The sequence below is a fragment of the Neovison vison genome, chromosome 1 (assembly GCF_020171115.1).
Source record: "Neovison vison isolate M4711 chromosome 1, ASM_NN_V1, whole genome shotgun sequence".
In the NCBI taxonomy this organism is placed as follows: domain Eukaryota; kingdom Metazoa; phylum Chordata; class Mammalia; order Carnivora; family Mustelidae; genus Neogale; species Neogale vison.
Genome location: NC_058091.1, coordinates 201,685,821 through 201,712,551, shown reverse-complemented (window position 1 = coordinate 201,712,551; position 26,731 = coordinate 201,685,821). Strand labels below are relative to the sequence as shown.

The window sequence follows — 26,731 nt, the reverse complement described above, 5'->3', positions numbered from 1 at the left end:
TTCTTTCCCTGTGTAATTTTGGGGTACATCACTTTCCTGGTATGGATATATTCAGCAACCTGTAAGTGTTCTGTACCCCCATATTACTGGGATTTTATGGAGGCTTCTTCATGTAGACATGATCAGTTATTAACTCCATTTCCAGCTTTCCTCCCATCTCTTGGAACGTGGGGGTAGGACTGAAAATTTCAAACTTCTGATCTAGGCTTGGCATCCAGCAGCCCCCCCTAGAGTCACCTCATTAGAACAAAAGATGCTCCTGGTGCCCTTATCAGTTTCCTAAGCAGTTCTGTGCCAGGAACCAGGGACAGAGACCATATATTATCTCACAGAAGCCACTGAAAATTATAAACATAACAGAAATTAGAAGGACTTAAAGGTAGAATTAATAAAAACCCTAATTCTAGAAAGTAGAGCAAAAAGGCAAAGAGATAAAAAAATAAGAGAAAATAAAAGGAACTTAAGACACCAGCCCACCATATCCAAAATTTAAGTAAGAGTAGGGAATGTAGACAAACAGCAAAAAGGTAATAAAATAGTATTTCATAGAGCAGAATTTCAGGAATTTCCAGATTGAAAACCTCATAGCATGCTCAACACACAGATAAAAATAAACTCACAACAAGATACATCATTGTAAAATTTCAAAGCACCAAGGGTGAAGAGCTTCTATAGAGGGTGAAAAGCAGGTTAAGACACAAAGGCCAGAGAAGCAGAATGGCATAAGATGTCTGAACAGCAACCTTGGACACCAAACGGGAATGGAATAGTGCCTTCAAATTCTGTGGTAAAGTTATTTCAACTTGGAATTATATTTGCTCAAACTGTCAGCATTTGAGAGGCAAACAAAGAGGGGCTGTTAAGGTAGGAGTAATGCTTTATTTTTCAGGTTTGCTGGAAGGTATCTAAGTATGCATGTTATTATTCTTTCAGCCATACAGTTATGTTCTATATACTCTTTAAACTCCAACCTGTCACAGAATTTAAATGACCCCAAAAAGTTGCCAATAGGGCAAAATGTTAGAACTTAGGAGTTGAACAATGGGTACATGCATGTTTTGTTATTCTCTGTATCTTTTGCATACTTCATGCGTATTATGATAAAATATTTTAAGAAAACTTTTTTTAAACAGTAAAAGTAGGGAGGGCAGGTGGTAGGGCAGAAGAGAATGAGTGACAGCACACTAATAGAACAGTCTCTTCCTCCAGATTTGTAAGAAGTGTTCTCCATGGGGTGGGGGGGCTCCGATCCCTACCAACTTACTTATAGTTTATCATACTTACAGTACTAAGCAGGTGGACTCAAGTTGCCTCTTTCACTGACAAATCACCACAACATGACCTTTTCTGTCAAATTGTAGACCTCTTGGCTTGTTCTATACGCTGTACCAAGTGCATCTTGGTGTCCTTATTTTTCAGGTATTATTAGAAGTAGACAGGCTGTCACACCCCTACCGATGCTGTCTTACAGTTTATTACCTTGTGTAGACTTTGGGTTCAGACCAGCTGGCTTCTTACCTAATAGTATTGCCTTAAGTAAGTTTCTAAATCTTCTTTTTCAGTGTCCTCATCAGTATACTGGTAATAATCATAGTGTCTAACTCGTAAAGCTTTTTGAGACTTACTGTTAACTATTGTCATCATCATTATTTGCAAATGGCAAGGTTGTATTTTCATAAACTAAAAGTGGTCATCATAGTCCTCATAAGACTGATAGATAAATGCATCATGAACATTTTTAGTTGTAAGCTTAGATAAATATAGCCACACTGCAGAGAGACCAATAAAAGAATCATAAAACAAATATAAATATGGTAACACTAAGGATTGGTGGAAAACACTATTAAGAGGGTATCTGAACTGTGGAGCTGTTCATTTTATTTATATATATTTTTATTTTTACAGAGAACATTTCATGAATTTTTGTGTCATCCTTGTGCAGGGGCCATGCTAATCTTCTCTGTATTGTTCCAATTTTAGTATCTGTGGTGCTGAAGCAAGCACCTGTTCATTACTTTTGAAATTCTGCTGGTACTTTTTTTTTTTCTTCAGTTAACACTCTTGATCCTATTATAGTGCAAAAAATTTGATGTACAGCTAAGAACTTTTAATTTGCTAAAAGATGTATATTACCAAAAAAGAAGGGAAAATGAAGATGTCTTGGCTCCTTAGAAACCAAAATTGTTTGTGGGGCACCTGGATAGCTCAGTCGGTTAAGTGTCGACTCTTGATTTCGGCTCAAGTCATGCTCTCAGGGTCATGAGAGTAAGCCCAGGTCAGGCCTTGCACTGGGCCTGGAGCCTGCTTAAGATTCTTCCTCTTCATCTCCCTCTGCCCCAAAAGGGAAAAAAAAGAGAGAGAGACCAAAATTGTTTGGATAAAGTCTCACATAGTGATAGAATAACCTAAACACTAATTCATATAGTCACTGGTTGCCTCACTTAATAGGTTGTGTAGATTCACAAGACTCATAAAAATAATATTAAGTAATTAATATTTATATTAATATAATATATAATATCAATAAATAATACTAAATAATACATAATATTAAATAACATTTACAAAATCAGCTGAACTGAGTAAAAACATGTTTGTGGGGCACCTGGGTGGCTCAGTAGGTTAAGCATCCAACTCTTGATCTCACCCCAGGTTTTGATCTCAGGGTTGTGAGTTCAGTCCTGACTATTCAGGACTGTTTCTTCATGACTGTTTGAATCTCTCTATCTGAAATGGGTCAGAGTGAACTTTGCAGTTTCGCAAGTAAAGAAACAAAGATTAAGGAAACAAAAGACCGTGCAGAAGGGGAAAAAAGTCATTAAATATTACATGGCTCCACTGTGAATAGTTGTACATTGTCATAACAATGTAAATATTGAAAACTGATTTAACCAAAATTGCGGTATAACTATATGAGGTGGATGTGTGAGGATAATAAGAGAGAGACATACGGAGGGGTAATGGCAAAGCAATACTAAATCTACATCTACCATGTTTGGAAGTCCGTAGGTAATGTCTAATTCTGCAAAATCAAGAAGCAGCAATATAAATGTATTATCCAGAAATATGGCCCAAAATTGCCCTTCCTTCCTGCCCTCCCAAAAGCACTGAAATATTTAGAAATCTTTGCTCTGGGCACTTGGTGCAGTCCCTTTTAATGTAGAAACTCTTATCTTTTAATGGCAAATGTTCTTGATTTACTTATTTGATTATTTTCTTCTTTCCATTTCTGCTTATCTCCCTTTCTACAATTACTCAGATATGAGGCCTCTTGGACTGATCCTCTTAGTCCATTGACTTCTGAATCTTTTCTGTATTGTTATCTTCTCATTATCTTTTTGCTCTACTTTCAGAGAGATTTCCTCAGCTTAAGTATTTTTTTAAAGATGTGTTTATTTATTTTAGAGAGAAAGCATGCATGCACAAAAAGGGGGTTGGGACAGAGGCAGAGGGAGTGGGAAACAGAATCTTGAGCAGACTCCATGCTGAACATGGAGCCTGACACGGCCCCAGCCAAAACCAAAAGTCGAGTGCTTAACCAACTGAGCTACCCAGGCACCCCTCAACTTAACTATTTATCTTAAAGCCCTTTTATTGTTTTTTGTTTTTTTCAAAAAATTTCTACTCTCATATTTTGAATTTTTAGGATCTCTTTTTTGTTCTCTCTTTTTTTTTTTTTCTTTTTTGTTCTCTTTAGATAGGTGGTAGATAATCATGCTGTTCTAATGCTGTGGATACCACACTCTCTGGTCTCTGGGATATGGAAGGTAGTGTTTCCATTTTTTCCTCTCTCCTATGTTCATCTCTTCAGGATTGCCTCTCTCTGCTTATTTCCATCTTTGTCTTTCACACAGAGGCTGTCCTCAGATACCCAATGACTTCTGGTTTTCTAAGACTGGGGGATTAGATGGCTCTGGGAAGCTCTGGGTACCTCTAGGCACCTCTAGGCATAGGTGTAGTATGGTGATGGGGGCTTGGCCCTTGGTTGTTGATTTGGGTGGTCTTCTTCACTGACGGAACCCTGATTGTCAGGATTTCTAGGTTTTCTTGGATCAGACTCCCCAGACATGACTTCACATTCCTAGGCCTAGAAGGTAGAGGCTGGAAGCAGGCATTACAGGAACCAAGTGCAGGAAGACAAGATAGCTGCACTTAGGATTCCATATATTAAAGTTCACTGAATTCCACAGTCTTTAGCATGGCACATCTAGCTTTGATTTTGTCAGTATCCTCGGTTTCACAGATCCCCTCTAGAATAAACCTGCCATTATATATCCACTTGCACAGTAGATCCATCATACAGAGTAGGGGAAGAGCTCTGGGGTGGGGAGATGTCAAATTGCTTCCTATAAACGCTTTCTCCTCATTCTCCTGCTGGTAGCCTCACAGTTCAAAAGTACCCATTGCCGGGACACCTGGGTGGCTCAGTTGGTTGGACGACTGCCTTCGGCTCAGGTCATGATCCTGGAGTCCGGGGATCGAGTCCCGCATCAGGCTCCCAGCTCCATGGGGAGTCTGCTTCGCTCTCTGACCTTCTCCTCGCTCATGCTCTCTCTCACTGTCTCTCTCTCAAATAAATAAATAAAATCTTTAAAAAAAAAAAAAAAAGTACCCATTGCCAACAATTTAGAGGCTTTAGGAAATGTGAAATGTAACTTAGTTTCTTGACTTTTCCAACGGTTGCTTTCTAAAGTATTAATAGGTAGTTCATGCTCCCGTGTCTGCTTTTCACTTTCTTAAAATTTTCTTGTATTGACTTCTCTTCTGCCCTCTTTGTTATTATGAATTCTTTTTAAATCACTTTTCGTTCATTTTGATGAGATTATAGAATGTCAAGCAAACATGAGTACCGTATTTTGAACTTTTGAGATCGCACAAGCGTGTGCGCGCACATAGTAGCACAAGTTGGGGGAGGGGCAGAGGGCGCGGCCGACTCCCCAATGAGCAGGGAGCTAGATGCAGTACTTGATCCCAGGAATCTGGGCTCATGACCTGAGCTGAAGGAAGATGCTTAATCGACTGAGCCACCCAGGCATCCCTTGACCTTTTGTTTTTACTTAGAAGTCTAATCTTTGTCATTATTTTAGCTATTACAGCAAGTACTCTAAAGCTATAGTTATTGGGTTTTTATGAAATATCGAAGATAGATATCTTTTAAAATGGTTAAGATTGAGCAGATTTAGGCAAACCACAGTAACTCCTGTTTGGCTCTCATAATTTTACTCAGCTGTTATTAACTTTTATAGAAGTTTATGCGATTTTTAAACAGACTGAGAAAAAGCTCTCCTCCCTAGAAAGCTCCTATTATTTTGCACAGTTTTTGAATTCAGTAAATTGAATTCATAGTTTTGAATTCAATAGATTGTTTCACTAATGTAGTCTACTTTATTTTTACATCTATTTTGACTAAAATGTTTTTTCTCTGTGTTTCAAAAATTGCTTTTTCATGGCATATAAACAATGAACAAGCTTTAAAAACTGTATTTTTCTTATAGATCACATTCTGTTTTTGATGATAAAAATATTAGTTCATTTACCTTGACAGTTACTTGTTCAAAGGGCAACTTTCAAGTACATCACAATAACGTAAATTCAACTTTATAGACTTTATGAAATTGTCTCTGCTAAGAGATGCCTGGGGTGGCTTAGTCAGTTAGACACTTAATTAGTTAGACGCTTGGTTAGTTAGAAGCTTAGTTAAGTGTCTGCCTTCGGCTCATTGGGTGTAGAGATTACTTAAAAATAAAAATTTTTTTAAAGATTTTATTTATCTATTTGAGAGAGAAATTGCAAGTGGGCAGGAAGAGAGAGAGAGAGAGAAGCAGGTTCCCTGCTGAGCAGAGAGCCTGATGCCAGGCTGCATCCCAGGACCCTGAGATCATGACCAGAGCTGAAGGCAGAGGCTTAACCCACTGAGCCACCAGGTGCCTCCAAAATAAAATCTTAATAAAAGAAAAAGATAAAGAGAAAGCAGTTAGACTGGGTAGAAAATAGGAGAGATGATTGGGCAGAGTGTCCAACAAGGTTGAATAATTACTCAAATTTAATTTTTTTAGTCAAATTTTATTTTTAAGTTGTTTTCCTAAAGCTTAATTGCTTCAATTATATGCTTGGCTCTTTGATGCTTAGCAGTCTGTTTAGAAATAGACTGGAAATCTTCAGTGTGCACTTGCATATTCATTATCTCATGTGTTCCTTGCCAGCACCAGGAGGCAGAACAAATATTTTTCTTTTCTGAGGGTGGAGTAGTTCTCACCTAGTTGGTCAAGGCTTCTTCCACAGTGAGGTGTTTCGAACAGGTATATGGAATCTTTATTCACTGAATACAATATAATAAGGAAGCTGTTTACAACAGATGTTTTCAGTTTGTACACGGTATTTCACAGAAAAGTCATGTGATTCTGACAGATTTTGGTTCTCTTAAGAATATCAAGGAACATCTAAAGCTTTTATCTACCATTGTGAAACAGAATTGTCACTAAGAACTAGATTATAAATCATTTGAAAGCAGAGAACGTTTTATGTACTCTCTCATATCTCTTCATCAGCCTACACCACTGATGGACATAGAATAGATGTTCAGTGCCTTTGCTAGTTGAATAACTGACAGCAGTTTCCAAATGGGCTTCTCTGTTCCAATTTAAAATGGGTTTTTAAAAAATTTACTACCTAGGTAATGTTAAGTTATGTTACTTCAATGACTAAGATCTATAATTTACATTTCTGCTGGTTAGTAAGTTTTCCAGAGTTTTTTTTTTTTTTTTTTAGCAAAATGAACATGATGTACACTTGAACCACAGAAATCAGAAAAGTCACTAACAAACTTTATTATTTTATCAGTTTACTCTGTCTATCCTGATGTTCCAAAATCTTCAGTTAATCTCAGCTATGTTTGTTTTTGAATCCTGGATTTTATTTGGAAGGGGTGCTCATTCTCACTAACAATTTATTCTGCTCTGAACTTATATTTGTATAAAATGTGCATTTGGAGTCTCTCCATCAGGAAACACAGCAAACAGCTCACCAGAAAAACAGCCTAGAAACAAAGATGTTTGGGGCTCAATGATCTGTAAATACAAAATTAATCATGTTCTGCTACTCATTCTACTCTCATGTGATTTTTAGCTTGTGCATCGTACTTGAATATTTATACCTTTGTGTATAAAACAGAAATACTACCTCCTGAACAATTATAAGGAATAACCAAGAAAATAAATTTTAATACTAAAATATGTGTGTGTGTAGATGTAATGGGTCATAATTGATTACAAAAAGAAATGATCACATATCAAATTGTATGTGGCATGTTTTGGGGTCACTGTAAAGAATTAAATTAAATTATAGCTTTATTCTCTTCCAAATTAGGAAAAAAGCTTTCTGTATAAAATTTTAAACCATGCAGTCTTAAATATTTAATAAAATAACAAGTAAATCATACCAAGTAAACAGTAAGACTCTTGCTAGCCATCTTAGCTTGGTAAACAAGGCTCCCAGAATTACTGAACAATCTAGTTCTTAATCTTTCCAAATACACACAGCTGTTGTGTTTAAGAGTGACAAGTTGCCATTATGGCCTAATTACTGGTGCTTGCTCCAGACATATGCAAAATATTTACAGTGTAATAAAAGAATCCACACAACCCAAATGTTTGGTAGATTTAATTCTATAGCCCTCTCTTTTTTGTTTTTATTTTTTATTTTAGGGGGAATGTAATTATCATATGGTCACCATCAGAGAAGTAAAAAGTACAGTTCCCAAACATAATTTGTTTAAATGTGTTTACAGATATTCTTTCTTGTGAATTTGGAAACCATCCCTTTCAACCCGCCACCTGTAATACACACATGTATTTGAACAGATTTTGCTATTGAAAAATACACAAAAAGGAAATCCATACGGCTAAAGCGCATGAGATGTTTCAGAATACTTAGGGTGGCTGATAAAGATCATCAAATTCTAAGTTCTTTATGATTTGTTGAGCTATCATTTGGTGGGCTCTCTGAAATCTGCTAATGCCTTGTAGAATATCTTACAGTTGTCTATTTGTGTTTCAGGATGTATATCTTGGGTATTAAAGGTATTGGTATTTGATGTCTTTAAAACAGGCAGAAAAGATTGGCAGTCTTAACTAGGCATAGAAATTGATCAAGGAGTGCATCTGGGCCAGACTTAGAGTCAGCAGACTGATCCTACATCTCAGTACATTAGAATTTGGCCCAAAGGACCCATATATTTATCTGGACTTAAAATTTGTAACCTATGGAATAGTAGGGTTAATAGTTGTTCATCTCATATTTCATAGGATTGCTGTGATTCTTGTTTTACTTTATTATTTCCAAACCTTGAGAGAAGTATTTTTATATGCCCCAAATTCTGCAATGTTCATAAATTGGTATTATAATTGGTATATTACATTTTTTTTCATAACATTAAACTTATTTCAGGCAGACACATTGAGCTATTTAGATTGAGGATATTTTGGGTGATTAAAACAGTTTGGCTTTGCCAGTGACCATGAGTTTCAACTTAGTTGCTAGTTGTTAACAACACAGACTGTATTTTTTACCTCCCTTTTTCTTTTTCCTGTTCTTAAAGGAAGTATGGAGTTGGAATTGGATTGACCTGATTCAGTTTGACTCCTTTCACCAGGACTCTTTCCATTCATTGGTAATATTGCCAGCTCTATCTTTAGAACATGTCCAGGATTCCACCACTTTTCTCCAGGTTCACTATCTGCTAGTCTAGTCTTCTGTCTGGGCAATTATAGTAACATTCTTGCTGGTCTATCTACTTTCATGCTTGCTTGCTGTAGTCTATTTCCCACATCAAAGTGATCCTTCTAAAATATAAGATAAATTGTGTCCCTTTAATGCTCAAAATCATCTAGTGACTTCCCATTTCATTCATTCCAAAGTTCATTGGCCTATAAGGCCCTATGTGAGCTGAGCTCCCTACCTTTCTGACCTCTTTTCCTATTTTCCTTCTCTCTTGCTCTGTTGCAGATCCCTTGGTCTCTTTAATATTCCTTAAACACAGCAAGGAATACCTTTCTGCCTGTGCTGTTCTTTTTGCCTTCGGAATGTTGTTTCTCCAGATGTTTTCATGGCATTCTCCTTTACTTCCTTCAGGCTTTGGCTCAGATGTCTTCTTCTCTAGGAAACCTTTTCTTACCATCTTCTATAAATAGCAACATAACACCTACTTGCCATATATATATATATGTATTTTTTTTTAATTTACTTTTCTCTGTAGCACTTAATGCTCTGTGAATGTATTATACAGTTGACCCTTGAACAACATGGGTTTGAACTATGCTAGTCCACTCATATGTGGATTTTTTTCAGTAAGTATAGTATAGTACTATAAATATATTTTCTTAATCTTTAGTTTATTATAAGAATACAGTATATAATCCATATAAACATATGTATTGGTTGACTGTTTATTTTATTGGTAAGGATTCTGGTTAACCATAGGCAATTAGAAGTGAGGTTTTGGGGGATCAAAAGTTATACTCAGATTTTCAACTGGGCATTTGGGGTTTGGGCTTTTAACAACCACATTGTTCCAGGGTCAGCTCTATTACTCATGGCAGTTCAAAATGATACAACCATTCTGGAAAGTAGCTTGTAGTTTCTTAAAAGCTAAACACATACTTAATTATGTAACACAGGCATTTGCTTTTAGATATTTTTTAGGAGAAATTAATACTGCACAGAAACTTATTCACAAATATCCATGGCAGCTTTACTCATAACAGTCCCTATAGGGACATCATCCAATTAGCAGGCGAAAGGATCAACAAATGGTGTTCTATCCATAAAACGGGATACTACTCAGGAACAAAAGAACTGGTTATACATGCATACAACAACATTGATGAACCTCAAAAGGTTTATACTAAGTAAAAAATCCAGACCCCAAAAGAATACATACTGTTCACAGAATATTCTTGAAAAAGTAAAACTAATTTATCATGATAGAAAGCAGAGCAGTTGGCTAAGGCTGAGTGTAGAGAGAGAACTGACTAAAAAGGGCATTAGGGAGGTTTTGGTTGTGGGGAGGGTGTTGGAATACTCACTAAGTATATACATTTGTTAAAACTGTACACTTAGAATGGGTACATTTTATTATATACAAAGCTATAATTCAATATAGGGGTTTTCAAAGATTTTATTTATTTATTTTAGAGAGCATGAGTGGAGGAAGGGACAGAGGGAGGGGGAAAGAATATCAAGCAGACTCTGTGCTGACCCTGATGAGGGGTTTGATCCCATGACCCTGAGATCATGACCTGAGCTGCAACCAAGAGGGACACTTAACCGACTCAGCCATCCAGGCACGCCTAGGGTTTATTTTTTTAAAAGATGGCTTCGTAAGTAAAAGAATGTAACCCATGGCTGAAGATAGTTTTTTAAAGTAAAAATCTTAGAGAAGGGTGAAATCTTAGGGCACACCATTGAAAAATATGACATTTTTCTGTAGACCTAACTCCACTATGTGTTACAGCTCAGAATGTCTGGTAAAAGCACCCTCATTAGCAGGGTAAGAAAGGTTAAGAAGTCACCATGAAATAAAAACTCTGTGATTTCTGTTGGGCTTATGAGCTACTTCCAAAGCTCTGGCCTTCATGAACATAAAGTGGTGTCTTAGAGATGCCATCATCCCCAAAAAATAAAACTCAAAGGGCTGGGGAGGTGGTGAAAGGGGGGTGGTGCTAATACCAATCTGGCTCCTTTGCTGGGGACTCTTGTTCTCTTGTTCTGTATTAATCCAGTGCTGTATTTAGAAAAGATTAAATCAAAACTATGAAATTAAAACATGATGAGTGATTAAAAGCAGCAAAAGAAAAACAACTTGTTATATACAAGGGAACTTCCTCCCTCCACAAGGCTGCCAACAAATTTCTCAGCAGAAACTTTTTAAGGCCCCAAAGGGAACAGCATGATACTTTCAGGTGCTGAAAGGAAAGAATTCCAACCAAGAATACTTTACCCAGCAAGGTTATCATTCAGAACTGAAGGGGAGAGAGAGTTTCCCAGACAAGCAAAAGCTAAAGGAGTTTGGCACTACTTAACCAGCCTTATCCAAGAAATACTAAAGGGAATTGTTTAAGCCGAAAGAAAAGAGCACTAACTTGCAACAAGAAAACATACAAAAGTAAAAAACTCAGTGGTAAATGTCAATCTATAGAAAAGATAGTGGGTTAATCATTTATAACGCTAGTGTGAAGTTTAAAAGAAAATAGTAAAAATAACTACAACTACAGTAATTGGTTAAGGGACATACAAAATAAAAAGATGTAAAATGTGACATCAAACATAAAATTGGGAGTGGGGCTGTAAAAATGCAGATTTTTAAAAATGTGTTCAGACTTAACTTGCTACCATCTTTTTTTTTTTTTTTTTGCTACCATCTTTTTTTAAAAATTTTTTTGGTCTTATTTATGTTGTCTTTTTAAAAAAAAATTTATTTCTCTTCAGCATAACAGTATTCATTGTTTTTGCACCACACCCAGTGCTCCATGCAATACGTGCCCTCCCTAATACCCACCACCTTGTTCCCCCAACCTCCCACCTCCCACCCCTTCAAGACCCTCAGGTGGTTTTTCAGAGTCCATAGTCTCTCATGGTTCACCTCCCCCTTCCAATTTCCCTCAACTCCCTTCTCCGCTCCATCTCCCCATGAGTACCCAACATGGACAGGACTGGAAGAGATTATGCTGAGTGAAATAAGTCAAGCAGAGAGAGTCAGTTATCATATGGTTTCACTTATTTGTGGAGCATAACTTGCTATCATCTTAAAATAGTTGGTTATACAAATAGGTCATTATGTGTGAGCCTTGTGATGCCATAAAAAGAAAACCTATAGTAGATACATAAAAGATAAGAAAGGAATCTGAGCAGAATATTACATAAAGTCATCAAGGCACAAGGGAAGAAAGGAATAAAGAAGAATTACAAAACAGCCACAAGATTGAATCAGTAAACAAAAACCTCCCAAAAAACAAAAGTCCAGGAGGAGAGAGCTTCACTCATGAATTTCACCAAACATTTGAAGATTTTAATACCAATTCTCAGACTCTTCCAAAAACTTGAAGAGGAAGGCACACTTCTGAACTCATTTTCAAAGGCCAGCAATACTCCATGCCAAAACTGGTCAAAGACACTGTAAAAAAGAAGACCACAGACCGGTGTTCCTGATGAACATAGATGAAAAATACCCTCAACAAAATACAAGCAAACTGAATTCAACAATACATTAAAAGAAGCATTCACCATGATTGAGTGTGATTTATTTCTGGGATGATAGGATGTTTCACAATCCACAAATCAATAACTATGATATACCACATTAAAAATGTGAACGAATAAAAATGATCTCAAGAGATGCAGAAAAAGTAGTTGACAAAATTTAGCATACTTTTAGATTAAAAAAAAATGTTCACAGAGTTTGTTTAGATGAAGCATACCTCAGCACAGTAAAGGCCATATATGAGGAGACCACAGCTAACACTGCTCAAGAGTGGAAAGTTAAAAGCCTGCTTTCTTTTCTTTTTTCTTTTTTTCTTCCTTCTTTCAAGATTTTATTTATTTATTTTAGAGAGAGAGCACAAGTTGGGGGAAGGTGAAAGATAAGCAGGCTCTGTGCTCATTGCAGAGCCCAGTGTGGGGCTCAATCCCAGCACCCCAAGATCATGCCCTGAGTCAAAATCAAGAGTCAGAAACTTAACTGAGCCACTAAGGTGCCCCTAAAAGCTTTTCTTTTAAGAACAGGAAGAAGACAAGGTTGTGTACTATCACCACTTTTATTTACCATATACTGGAAGTCCTAACCAGAGTAGTTAAGGAGGAAAAGAAATAAAAGACGTCCAAATTGGAAAGGAAAAAGTAAAACTGTCACTGTCATGAACAACATGATTTTACATATTGAAAACCTTACAGACTCCACCAAAACTGGTTAAAACCAATAAATCAGTTCAGTAAAGTTCAGGCTAAAAAATCAATATGCAAAACCTGTTGCATTTTTATGTACTAACAAACTATCAGAGAAATTAAGTCTTGCTGATAAGATTTAAGAAACAAAACAGGATCATAGGGAATGAGAGGAAAAAATAAAACAAGACAAAATCAGAGAGGGAGACAAACCATAAGAGACTTTTTAAAAAAAGATTTTATTTATTTGTCAGAGAGAGAAAGAGAGTATATACAAGCGGTAGGAGTGGCAGACAGAGGGAGAAGCATGTTCCCCAGTGAGCCTGGAGCCAGATGTGGGACTTGACCAGGACCCTGGGATCATGACCTCAGCAAGGCAGATGCTTAACTGACTGAGCCACCCAGGCATCCGCCATAAGAGACTCTTAAGCATAGGAAACAAATTGAGGGTTGCTGGAGTGGAAAAGGGTGGGGAATCGTATAACTGGGTAATGTGCATTAAGGAGGGCATAGGATATATTGAGCAGTGGGAATTATTTAAGACTGATGAATCACTGACCTCTATCAATAATTCATCATGTTAATTGAATTTAAATAGAAATAAGTAAATTTTAAGAAAGAGAAACTAAGAAATAATCCCATTTATAATTACATTAAGCAAGAATAAAATACATAGGAATAAATTTAATCAAGGAGGTGAAAGACCTATACACTGAATACCAAAATATTGATGAAAGAAATTAAAAAAGACAAATAAATGCAAACATATTTCATGCTCATGGATTGGAAAATTAATATTACTGAAATATCCATATTACTCAAAGCAATCTGCAGTTTGAATGAAATCCCTATCAAAATACATCACTTTTGACAGAGCTAGAACAAAAAAAAATACTAAATTCTAAACTTGTATGGAAACACAAAAGATTGCAAATAGTCAAAGCAATCTTGACAAAAATAACAAGGCATCACAGACCCTGATTTCAGATTATGTTATAAAGCTGTAATAATCAAAATAGCATGGTATTATTGGCATAAAAACAGACACATGCATCAGTGGAACAGAATAAAGAGCCCCCAAATAAACCCATGCATATGTAGTAAATTTATAACAAAGAAGGCAATGAGAAAGGACATGGGAAAGGATGCTTTCTTCAATAAATAGTGTTGGGAAAACTGGACAGCCACATGCAAAAGAATAAAACTGGATCACTAACTTACACCATACATAAAAAATAATTCAAAATAGATCAAAGACTTAAATGTGAGACCGGAAACCATGAGAATCCTAGAAGAAACATAGGGGGTAATCTCCTTGACATTGGTCTTGTTGATGATTTTTGGGACCTGACGCTAAAGGCAAAAGAAACAAATGGCGGTACATCAAACTAAAAAGCTTCTGCACAGCTAGGGGAACTATCAGCAAAATGAAAGGCTATGTACTAAGTGAGAGATACTTGCAAATTATATATCCAATACAGGATTAATATTACCAAAAAACAGACTGATTAAAAAATGGGTAGAGGATCTGAGTAGACATTTTTCTGAAGAAGACCTACAGATGGCTGACAAGCATATGAAAAGATGCTTAGGGCGCCTGGGTGGCTCAGTGGGTTAAGCCGCTGCCTTCAGCTCAGGTCATGATCTCAGGGTCCTGGGATCGAGTCCCGCATCGGGCTCTCTGCTCAGCAGGGAGCCTGCTTCCTCCTCTCTCTCTCTGCCTGCCTCTCTGCCTACTTGTGATCTGTCTCTGTCAAATAAATAAATAAAATCTTTAAAAAAAAAAAAGATGCTTAACATCACTCATCATCAGAGAAGTGCAAATCAACAATAATGAGATATACATTATACCTGTCAGAACGGCTGTTATTGAGAAGACAAGAAATAATAAGTATTGGCAAGGATGTGCCAAATGTGCACTTTTTTTTTTAAAGATTTTTCTTTTATTTGCCAGAGAGAGCGAGCAAGTGAGTACACACAAGCAGGCAGAGAGGCAGGCAGAGGCAGAGAGAGAAGCAGGCTCCCCACTGAGCAAGGAGCCCGATGCGGGACTCATCCCAGGACCCTTGGATCATGACCTGAGCCAAGGCAGCGGCTTAACCCACTGAGCCACCCAGGCATCCCACCCTTGTGCACTCTTGATGAGAATGTAAACTGTTGCAGTTGCTATGGAATACAATATGGAGGTGCCTTGAAATAATTAAAATAGAGCTATCATATGATCAAGTAATTCCACTTCTGGGTATTTATCCAAAAGAAAACAACAAAACAAAACCCCAAAACACCAATCCAATAAAATATATGCACCCCTATGTTTGTGGTAACATTATTTGCAGTAGCCAATATATAGAAACAACCCAAGTGTCTGTCAATGGATGAATGGATAAAGAGGTTGTGGTATACATATATATAGTGGAATACTACCCAGTCATAAAAAAAGAATGTAATTTTGCTGTTTGTGACAACCTCGATGGACCTTGAGTGTATCATGCTTAGTGAAACAAAATGAAAGACCAGTACCATATGATTTAACTATATGTGGAACATAAAACGAAAAACCAAAACAAACTTCACTGATACAGAGAACAGATTGGGAAGGGTATGAGTGAAATGGGTAAGGGGATCATGAGGTACCAACTTCCAGTTAGTAAGCCATGGGGGTGTAATGTACAGCATTGTGACCATAGTCATTAATGTATTGCATACTTGAAAGTTGCTGAATGGTTCTAGAAAGTTCTCATAGAGAAAAAAACAAAACCTGTGTAACTATGGTGACAGATGGTAACTAGACTTACTGCAGTGATCATTTTACAATACATACAAATATTGAATCATTATGCTGTACCTCTGAAACTAATGGTGTATGCCAATTATATTTCAATTAAAAAACATTAAAAAAAAACCATGATGAGTGACAGTTGTGAGAGACAGCAGCTGTGGCATTAGATTTTCATCATGTCAGGCCTGAGATCTGTATTTCAGGTCACTTTTTTTCCATTGGCACTGATCCTGAAGGACAGCAGTTGTCCTTCTATTAGCTGTTTGCTAACCCACCTGTTGCCTCCATGGGCTAAAAGATTAACAGGGTTGCAGTGGGAAGTGAGCCATTTCAGAGATCTGGGTTGATTAGGGCCTTCATGTATTATTTGCCTTCAGAAGTTTAAGCAAAACATTCTCTGGTGTTATCAGCAATAGTAATAGTATATGTTGTCATTTCCATTCTAGGAAAAGAAAACCCTTCAATATGGACATTGGTGAGGGTATGTGCTATGGTGAGTGCTGTGAAATGTGTAAGCCTGATGATTCACAGAACTGTACCCTTGGGGCAAATAATATATTATGTTAATAAACATAAATAGAAGAAAAAGAAAAATGGCTAATACAAATGATTTGTAAATTAACAAAAACTCTGCTAATAACAAAACTTATAAACAGTGGCCAAACTGGTATATCTGGAAGTTTATAGTAATAAATATATTTTTATTTATCAAATAAAAAAAGATAAAACCCTTAAATTATAACACCTGCTTCAAATGTATACCCACAATTAAAGATATAATAAATGTCTGGGTTTTTTTCAGTTATATAAAAAATTTGGTTGAAATAGCTATACCTAACATACAGTCAAATACTAAAGAATTCAAGGCAAAAGGGGATTTATCTAATTTTTCCCTTTTTGTGATAAATAGCATAATTTAATAGTCATGAAACCATTTCTTCAACCAAATAAAGTTATTGGTCAGTGGTTAAATATCATTATTTGGATAAATTAACTGTGGTGCATCTATATAATAGAATATTATGAGCAATGAAAGTAACAAACTCATGGTACATGGAAGAAAATGGATGAATCTTACATGCATTATGCTAAATGAAAGAAACCAAATGTAAAGGGCTATATACTCCTATAACATTTATATGGCAATCTGGAGAGGGGAAAAATAAAGAGGAAACAGATCAGTTGTTGCCAGAGGTTTGGGACATTAGGATCTGACTTCAAATGAATATAGAGGGAATTTGAGGAGTGGTGAATTACTTTTATTTGATTTTGGTTATATGAGTATATGTTTGTCAAAATTTACAGAATTTTGCATTGAAAAGACTAAAATTACTGCATATAAATTATACCTTTATCTTTAAAAAGAAAAAAAAATCAGTATTTTTGAAGAACTTTGTCCCCCAAATAGGTGTTGTAATGTGAAGGAGCTATTGGTTACCACAGGTATTACAGATTTAAAAATCCTCAATAGACTCTAAATGTACAAAATGAGTCATCATGCTGTACTATTAATAGAAAGTGAACTTATGTGAACAACATTTTATAAGAATATAAGCCCTATGAAGAGCTGTAGATATTGAGGTTTTTTTGCACTTTTGTGTTCAGATACATTAAGCACAAGAGGTATTATATATTTGAATTTTGCTCTTTTACATTTGAGAAGTTAAGACACTTGGTTGAAAGAAAACCAGGAATTCTCTACTAGTAGATAACTCACATTCAGTTTGGAATGCTCTATGCAAATCTTTTAATAACTTCATAAATGGTCAAAAGTGGATAGATTGTTTATGTTGTACATATAAATACTAGTTCTCCAGCCTGAGAATATATTTACACATCTATTTATTCATTATTTTATTGTAATCTAACATCCCTATTAGTGATTTTTCCACATAAGGAGCTCCTTGGTAATATTCACAGGGCTGGGGGTTGCCTGGGTGGCTCAGTGGTTTAAAGCCTCTGCCTTCGGCTCAGGTCATGATCCCAGGGTCGTGGGATCGAGCCCCACATCGGGCTCTCTGCTCAGCAGGGAGCCTGCTTCCCCTACCCATCTCTACCTGCCTCTGCCTACTTGTGATCTCTCTCTCTGTCAAATAAATAAATAAAATCTTTAAAAATATATATATATATGTATATTCATAGGGGTGGCATTTAGTACAGTATCTGTTAAGGAGAAATCAAGAAGGAAGTACTACTTATCACTTCCCCACTTATGGTAATTTCACTGTCACTTTTGAAGTCACTCAAGGTTAAAAACTGGCAGTTGTTTTTGATTCCATTCTTTTTCTTCTCCCCATAACCAGGCGTTTGCCAGGTCATGAGGATCCTACCTCTGCTTTATCTTGTAAAGTTACCTCTTCCCTAAGCCCTAGTAACTTGGTGGTACTCAGTACTGGTTGTGTACAAAAGCTGGGGAAGGTATCAGAAAAAAAAATAGAGATATCTAGGTCCATCCTAGAGGTGCTCAATCATAATCCCTAGGTAGAATCCAGGCATCTGTGCTTTTTTTTTTTTTTTTAATAATTGTTTTTAAAGATTTTATTTATTTGAGAGAGAGAGCACAAGAACGCACAAGTGGGTAAGTGGCAGAAGGAGAAGCAGACTCCCTGCTGAGCAGGGAGTTTGACTCAATCCCAGGAGTCTGGGATCATGACCTGACCTGGAAGGCAGCCTCTTTATAAATATAAAAACACAACCTAGACACTTTAAATGCATCAGGAAATAGATATAAGCATGGAATAAGGAAATACAAATAATTCAAAGAACAAAGAATTTTTTTTTAAGATTTTATTTATTTATTTGATAGGCAGAGATCACAAGTAGGCAGAGAGAGGGGGAAGCAGGCTCCATGCTGAGCAGAGAGCCAGATGCGGGGCTCGATCCGAGGAGCCTGAGATCATGACCTGAGCCGAAGGCAGAGGCTTAACCCACTGAGCCACCCAGGTGCCCTGGAACAAAGAATTCTTAAACAAACGAGAAGTCCTAATAAGTTTGTCAGAGAAATTCAAGCAGATAGGATTAGTTATAATAAAAGAATAATCAGATACTAAGTAAGAATCCTCAGAAACTAAATACATACTTCCCAATATGAAAATGTATATAGAAGGATGAGAAGTTAAAATTAAGGAAGTTGCTCAAAATATAGTGCAAAGAATCAAAAAAACAAGGTAGAAGAGCTATGAGAAAAACAGTTGTCCTAGATATCCAAGATCTGATTACCCACATTTCCAGAAGAAGTCAGAGAAAATGGAGAAAGGAAATACAGAAAAAATAGAGAGCGTAAGGAAGCCTTGAGTTCTCAGAAAGTTTTCTGCTAAGTGATAAGTAGAATAAATGAGAAAATGCCTATATCTAGGAACAACACCGTCAAAATATAGAAAGCTTAGAATAGAAGAAATTCAAGATGAGTGAAAAAGGAAATAAAAGATTGAGATTCAGGCTTTTACCTCATTTTTCTTCTTCACTACTGGCAGAAGACAATGGAGGAATACTGTCAGACCTTTTGAAAGAAAGTGATTTTCAACCAAGAATTCTATACCCAGCTTAAATATCAAATAAATGTAAAAGCAGAATAAAAACATTTCCAGGAATATAAGAATTAGTGCATTTATTTCCCAGGTATTCTGTCTTTAAAAGATGCTGGAGCATGAGGGAATATGTTAGTGACAAAGAGATTGAGAAACAGTCTCTCACCTAGTATTGCAGTGCAGGCAGTCTCAGCGATAGCTGCTCCACAGGCCTGGAGTGCAGTTGGTTCAGAGGCTGGAGGGTAGCAGGGACTGGAGATCTCCTAGAAAAAGAAGTCTTCATTGACCAGGTAGTATGAGAATTTTGGAAGAAATTATGGGAGATAATGAAAAAAAAAAAAAAAGAGAGAGAAGGACAGTTAAAAACTTTATGAAAAACAGAGTATAGAAAAAGACATGTAGTCATGACTATACTACATTCTGCCATGAAGAATATTCATATAGTCTTAGTAATACCAGTTGTTTATTTTTTTTATTTCAGTGTTAAACCTGTAGACAAACTCCAGAACAGTTGAGATATATATGAATATTATCAATCCCAGTAAGGTTTAAAAGGGTAATACTCAGAGGACAGAATTTGACAGATACAAAGAGAAAGAAAGAAAGTGAGGAGAATGACAGGGAGCATATATCCTCTTTTAACAAAGTAGATATTCATATTGTCTGTCACTGATTTAAAAAATATCTGGGGCACCTGGGTGGCTCAGTTGTTGAGAGGTCCTGGGGTCGAGCCCCACATTGGGCTCCCTGATCAGTGGGAAGCCTGCTTCTCCGTCTCCCACTCCCACTGCTTGTGTTCCCTCTCTCACTGTGTCTCTGTCAAATAAATAAATAAAATCTTTTTAAAAAGTCCTCTATTTAAAAAAAAAAAATCTCCTGAGGCTTAAATATTTTACTTAAATTCTTAGGTGCATTTCAGAAGGCTAAATCTTCACCTATCAATGGATAATATAGCTCCAGGTGTGTAATATGCAGTTGATAAGTGTCACTTCTTTATCTTGATCAGAAACATTCAAGAGGGGCACCTGGGCAGTGCAGTTGGTTAAGTGTCGGACTCTTGGTTTTGGCTCAGGTTCTGATCTCAGGGTTGTGAGACTGAGTCCCCAGTAAGGCTCATGTTCAGCATGGAGTCTACTTAAGACTTTTTCTGCCTCTCCCTGCAGCCTTCGCCCCGTGCTCACCTGGGCAAGCCCTCTCTCTCTCTCAAATAAATAAATCTTAAAAAAAAAATTAAAGAATTATATTTAAGGGGCACCTGGGTGTCTCATTAGGTTAAGGGTTTGACTCTTGATTTAGGCTCAGGTCATGATCTGATGGTTACAGGATGGAGCTCCCCTTCTGGCTCAGACGCTCAGTCAGGAGTCTATGTGGGTGGGCCTGCTCTTTCTCTCTCTGTCTCTCTGAAATAAGTAAATCTTTAAAAAAAAAAATTTAAGTAGAAAGTCCTCACTATGACATTCATGATTCACTATAATTTCAAAACAACCACTTTTTTGGGTTTATTCTTCCTTATATGCTTCCTACTCCAGCCAAATGAAACCATATCTACCATGCAACCACTGGCAGAAGATAAAATTAAGGAAATTAATGTGAAGGGAGATTGAGGAGAATAGGGAGTATGGATTTTGATATATCTTGATCACATTAAATTTTATCAGTGGAGTTCAAAAGACAACATTTTCGTGTTGGCCAGGATGAAGGCTTTAGGCTAATCTTTGCTTGAAAAGAAAAAAATTACACTTAGTCTGGCATCATAGGGACTTTGTTTTTGCCAATTAGCCCCCTGGTAAAATAGCTCCAATGAGAAACTTTGGAGTACTTTCCTTTAATCTCCTTAATATTGGAAATATCATGAAAACCACAATGAGGAATTGGAGGCAACATAAAGATGATTATTGGTGACCACAAGCAGCATAACAAAAGTAATTCTCTCTTATGTGCCCCCTGGCAATTTGGGTGGCTCAGAAGGGAAGAATGACTCAGTTTGAAGTACAGGGCAGTAATGATAGCTGGTAAAATCAATTGAAAAAACAAACTGAAAAGGCCTTTGCTATATTTCAAGAGTCCTGTTTGTCATGGATGCAGATTATAGTCAGGTTGTTTTAGTGGGGTGGCTGTGGGCAGTATGTGTTCTCCCCATCAATAATTTCGTAACAGTCAGGCTCCTTTGTTATAAGCAATAGAAACCAACTGGGGCAAACTCTTGGCTCCATTAAAATAACTAACACTAAATTATAATAAATAATAAGAAATAGTCTAAAATGGTAAGTTAAAAATAAACATTAAAAATGTTAGACTTTGAAACTAATGAAAACCATTTGGAAAGACACTGGGTAGCTCTGAGAACAAAAGAAGTTAAACAAGTGGGACTTGGGGAGGACAGCAGCTAGGGTTACTGTGATATTCTCAGTGGACAGACTGACACATCTGGTTAGTGTCTTCCAGCATGACGACTGAAATGACTGCTTCAGCCACTCTCTGCATTTTTGGGACTCACCCAGATTTAGATGTGCAGGACAGAAATTAAAGAGTCATGTGTTTCACCCTTGGGAGGAAGGGGGAAGGGAAACTGGTTGATGTCCTGCACTAAAATGCTAGTGAGTATGATGAGAGTTCTCTTTAGAGGAAAGAGGGAGAACCGATGCTGGGCTAACAGAAACAAATGTCTGCTACAGTCAAGAGCTTTTAAAAAGACATTACTAGCTTGGAGCTGCCTCTCTGGTCCTATTCTTATCTCTTCCTGATGTTTTAAGGATTCCCTTCATTTTCTTACCCTGATCCCAAGATGATATCAGTTTGTCTCTCATTGTGGTTATAGTTTAAGCTCTAATTTTTTTTTTTTTTAAATTTTAGGGCTTACTTTTATGGTAATATCATGGTAGAATTTTGTCTTAACCAGTACCATTGATAGAACAAATGGTTCTATCTATCTTGATTTTGGTGGACTACTAGCCTCCAGAACTTGTGGAAGAAAATTTCTGTTGTAAGTCACCTAGTTGGTGGACCTCTGCTCTGGCAGCCCCAGGAAACTAACTCACACCCACTTCCTGTTTCCTCTTTTTTAAATTCCATCAGCCTCAGATTGTTACCATTACTACAAACCAGTAGTTCCAATATTATTTTATATACACAAAATCACCTGGGAGATCTTGCTAAATTGTTGATTCTAATATGGTAGTTCTGGTGGAGCCTGAGAGTCTGCATTTTTTAGAAGTTTCCTGGTGATGTCCATGTTTCTGGTTCAAAGACCATACTTGGAGAAGAGTCAGCAAGGAGAGGTCTCTTGTCAGATATGTGTCACATTTAGGTTTTCTGCCACAAAACTAACAGGGATAAAGTGGGGGAAACTTACCCAATGAGATGAAAAGAAAATGGTAAACAAGTAAAATATCCCAGGGAAGAAGAATAGGGAAAGTTTCAAAATAGATTCCTAGATTATTCTCCAATCTCCCAATAGCTCCTGTCCAAAAACAAACAAACAAAAAAATAGAAAACAAAGGTTTCAAATTCAGTTTCTAAAGACATACATTTAGCAGTATAATACTAAGTTGGTATCTTATGTAGTCACTTTTCATTTTATTTTTTCAGTTGTGATTTCAAAAGGAAACAGTGCAGGCAGAGATGAGTGGGCACCATAAAAGAACAATACAAGCCAATTATCATGAAATTAATGAAGTTTCTCTTGTACTTGGGAAGAGTGGTCATTTGCTAAGGTCCAGAGACCTAACTTTCAGAGTTTTTCAAATTGCCAGTTCTTAGGTCTCATCTTCAGAGATGATGTTTCTTTAGGCATGAGGTGTGGTCCAGGAATTAGTGTTAAAGGGCTCTGTAGCTAATTCTGATGCAGAGTCAGGTTTAGGAAATAACAGGTCTCTAATAAAATTTACTCTGTAGATACTACATTTCATTGCATAGCCAAATGTCTAATTAAAAAGAAAAAGAATGTATCTGTATTAATATACAGTTAAGCAAAATTGTATGTAAAACCAGTTTTAGAAATTGGGTTGCCTAGTATCAGAACTTCAAAATCAACTTTAGAACAAGGTGTTCTCCACTGTGAGAATGTTTCCTAGCATCTTCACAGGATAATGTCTCACACTGTCATCCTCTGGCTAGTAGTTTTTGAACTTCAGCATACATAGGCATCTCTGATGGGCTGCTCATTGAGATCGATTTCCAGGGACACCTGGGTGGCTCAATTGCTTAAACATCTGCCTTAGGCTCAGGTCATGATCCCAGGGTTCTGGGATCCCATCCTCCCATCAGGCTCCTTGCCCAGTGCAAAGCCTGCTTGGAGCCTGCTTCTCCCTCTGCCTGCCACTCCCCCTGCTTGTGCTCACACTTTCTCTCTCACTTTTTCACAAATAAATGAATAAAAATCTTACCAAATAACCCTCAAACAAACAAATGGTTTCCAGTCTGTAGTTTGGAGCAGGGGTCTAAGAACCTGCACTGTGGCCACATCCCCCCAGCCACTCTCCATGCCGAGGTCCAAGAGCTGCAGTTGGAGAAATCCTGCCGTACTGCTGCTTTCCTTGTGGAATCCTGGAGAGGAAGAGTAAGTATGACTGCTCAAGAGTCTGCATTTTTAACAGTCTGTCCTGGTACCTTGCAGAGATGGTAGTGACAGACTGAAACTGAGCAGGGCATCTAAGCAGCAGCTGAAATGGCCCATAGTAACGTCTTTATGAAGCATTCCCTGGTTTTTACAGTAAGTCACTCAAGCCCACACATCATGCCAAGTTCCAACCTGATTTGCGTCACTGCCCTTGTGGGTTTGTGCCAAGACTAGTTACCAAACATATTGAAAAGATAACCTAAGAAAATGTGGGATAAAAATAAGATGCAGGCTTAGGACGACAGGAGCAAACTCTGAGCAGAGGTCATCTTTAAGTCACCGAGGAAGGACGATCTATGTTAGGGATATGCTCCAACAGGCCTTTGATGAAAGAATTTGATTAGTGGGCCATTGAGCTCTTAAAGTCAAAAAAAACAAAGCCAGTCACTTCCCTGCTTTGGTCGGGATTCAAAGGCGGTGAAGTCGGCCCCGCTGCTCTGCCGAAATCGCAGGGACTGGCCTGGCGTGCAGGAAAGGGCTCGCGGAGCAGGCGGCGGCGAGGACAGGCAAGCGGGAGCCGCTGACGGGGAAATCCACTGGCAGCGAGCGCGGTGAGTCAGCGCTGAGTCACGCTGGGCGCTACGTGCCGGCCCAGGCGGCGCGGCCCGGGTCCCGACCCGCAGCCCGGCCGTCAGCCGAGCCTGCGGCTTCCTGGAAGACCCTCCCCGCTCCGTGAGTGGCGTCAGCTCCCCCGCCCCGCAGGGCCCCAGCCGCTGCACACTTGCCTGGGAGCACGGTCTCCTCTCCTCAGACTGGTGGCAACCAGGATTGTGCGGGGCGGGGGAGGGGGGGTGTCACATGTGAGAGTTGGTTACAGAGTTGCGTCGGATGCTTCAATCCCATGTGTTTCCTCAAAACTGAGCTTCCAGTTGCTTTGATTTTTTTTCCGTGTTTGTTAGGCTTTTCGTTTCTTTCTTTCCTTTTTTACCCCCCTGGTAGGGGAGTGACACACAGATCTTTTTATAGTTTCCAGTATTTGAAACGAAGCACAGGAAGAATGGATTAATAAACCATGTGTTGAAAATTATGCATCAAGTCATCACACTGCTTTGGGGTCTAAAATTATTATAATGTGGTTCTAGTTGTAGCTTTGAATGCTGGGTAACTGGGGGTGGGGGAGTTGTATTAACTCTGTTCTGATTTGCCTGTTGTTAGTTAACAATACAAAGCAAACCTCCAGATTCTTGCTGTTGTGTCCAGTCACCTTTCCTTACAATTATTCTAAACACTGGAAACATGTTCTATAATCATGAGTTGTGGGTTACCAAAGAATAGGGGAGCCACGTCTTTGTGGGCCTTGTACCTTAACGAATACCCAGTTGTCCTGAGGTACAAAGGATACTTTGTTGGTCTTACTTACAAAATATTAAGGGTAAGGCTCCTATCTTTGCTGAACAGCGATAGCAGGTGTTATGTCATGAAGTGTGGCTAGTTAGTGAGATGGTCCTGGTATAGGTGGGGTAATTCTGATTTTGAGGCTGACTTTCAAGACCGAGTCAGATGGCGTCTTTAGAGTTGTGCCAGCTGTTGCCAGTTGTTCTGCTTCTTCAGGAGAATTACATCCCTCTTCATCCCTGTGTTTGTGTGAGATGATGCAAGACATTTGAGAGTTCCAGTATTTTGACAGCTTTTCTTGGAGAGGAGGAGGCTGAAGGAATTAGAGGTTGCACTGACCCACCAAAGTTCAGAGAAGCATGGCTGCCCTATTTTTTGTAAGAAGGGAAAAACAACCAATCAAATAAAATAAGGAAACATGAAAATAGTTGCTGAGAGGCCAGAAAAGCAAAATGAGTTCTATAGAGCAGAAATGGAACCTAATACACTTGAACTGTTGATAACCAGAAACATGCTTATATGCAACCCTTTAAGAAATGGATATGGCAGAATATTCCTGTATAAAATATTTAAAAGCTTAGCTAATTGTGTACATCACTTGATGTTAAAAAATATGCTTGATTCTGATTTGCTTTATTAGCTGATGCATATTGATACTGCTTTGGCACTTTACAGGTTCAAAGTTGAGTTTGAAAACCAGGTTCCTTTATAATAGTGTGAACTTGGGCTAGTTTCTTAGCTTCACTAGGCCTCAGTTTCCTCCTCTGTGAAAAGGAGATTATAATTATTATAATTACTAAATCCATGCAGGCAGGATTAGAAGAGATGATGCCTGTAAAAGGTTTAGCGTAATGCCAGGTACATTTGAAAAAAATCCCTCAGTAAATGAAATATTGTATCCTGTTGTCACTTGTTATTGAACTTGATTGATTAGGTCACAAGGATATAGTATTTTGTCCAGATCACAGCACTAATAAAAGCTTTGGGAATATGTATTACAGACACATTGGTTCACTGACCTTGGGCAAGAGCGTTTGGTAAGATTGTAAAACTTCTGGGCAAGTATTTAATGGCCTTTGATTATGAGAGGAAAGCTGGAAGAGAAATAAGAGAAGTTGAAATCAAGGGAATGCCTGTAATCATCAGTTGGCCAGATAAATGGTAAGTGATGTAAAGTAGCTAGGCAAGAGCTCTTTTCTTCTGTCATCAGAGAGAGCAAGTTAACAAGAGGATAGCAGTCACTAGATGGAGAGAATATAATATTTGTCCTTTACTATATAGAGAAATTCCCTCGCTATGTAGTAATATGTTAGTTATTTTTTAAAAGATTTTATTTATTTATTTGACACACAGAGAGAGATAACAAGTAGGCAGAGAGGCAGGCAGAGAGAGAGAGGGAAGCAGAGTCCCCATTGAGCGAGAGCCTGATACGGGGCGGGGCAGGGCTCCATTCCAGGACCCTGAGATCAGGACCTGAGCTGAAGGCAGAGGCTTAACCCACTGAGCCACCCAGGTGCCCCAATTTGTTAGTTTCTG

The 26,731-nt window shown here is 37.8% G+C and overlaps 1 long non-coding RNA gene and 1 other non-coding gene across 6 annotated transcripts; both read right to left on the bottom strand.

Moving 5' to 3' along the window:
• Window positions 1–1,897: 1,897 nt before the first annotated feature.
• Window positions 1,898–2,004, bottom strand: LOC122897612. Its single transcript, XR_006382569.1, has one exon. It is a non-coding gene; the product is annotated as a U6 spliceosomal RNA (small nuclear RNA).
• Window positions 2,005–6,083: 4,079 nt separating this feature from the next.
• Window positions 6,084–24,405, bottom strand: LOC122917604. 5 transcript variants are annotated; one of them, XR_006386416.1, is made up of 5 exons: window positions 23,628–24,405; window positions 22,595–22,702; window positions 19,409–19,505; window positions 9,048–9,178; window positions 6,084–7,036 (listed from the first exon to the last, which is right to left on the bottom strand). It is a non-coding gene; the product is annotated as an uncharacterized LOC122917604 (long non-coding RNA). The 5 variants fall into 5 exon arrangements; XR_006386412.1 differs by lacking the exons at window positions 6,084–7,036; window positions 9,048–9,178 and adding exons at window positions 11,752–12,169; window positions 19,162–19,214; XR_006386415.1 differs by lacking the exons at window positions 6,084–7,036; window positions 9,048–9,178 and adding exons at window positions 18,636–18,663; window positions 19,162–19,214.
• Between the last annotated feature and the right edge of the window lie 2,326 nt (window positions 24,406–26,731).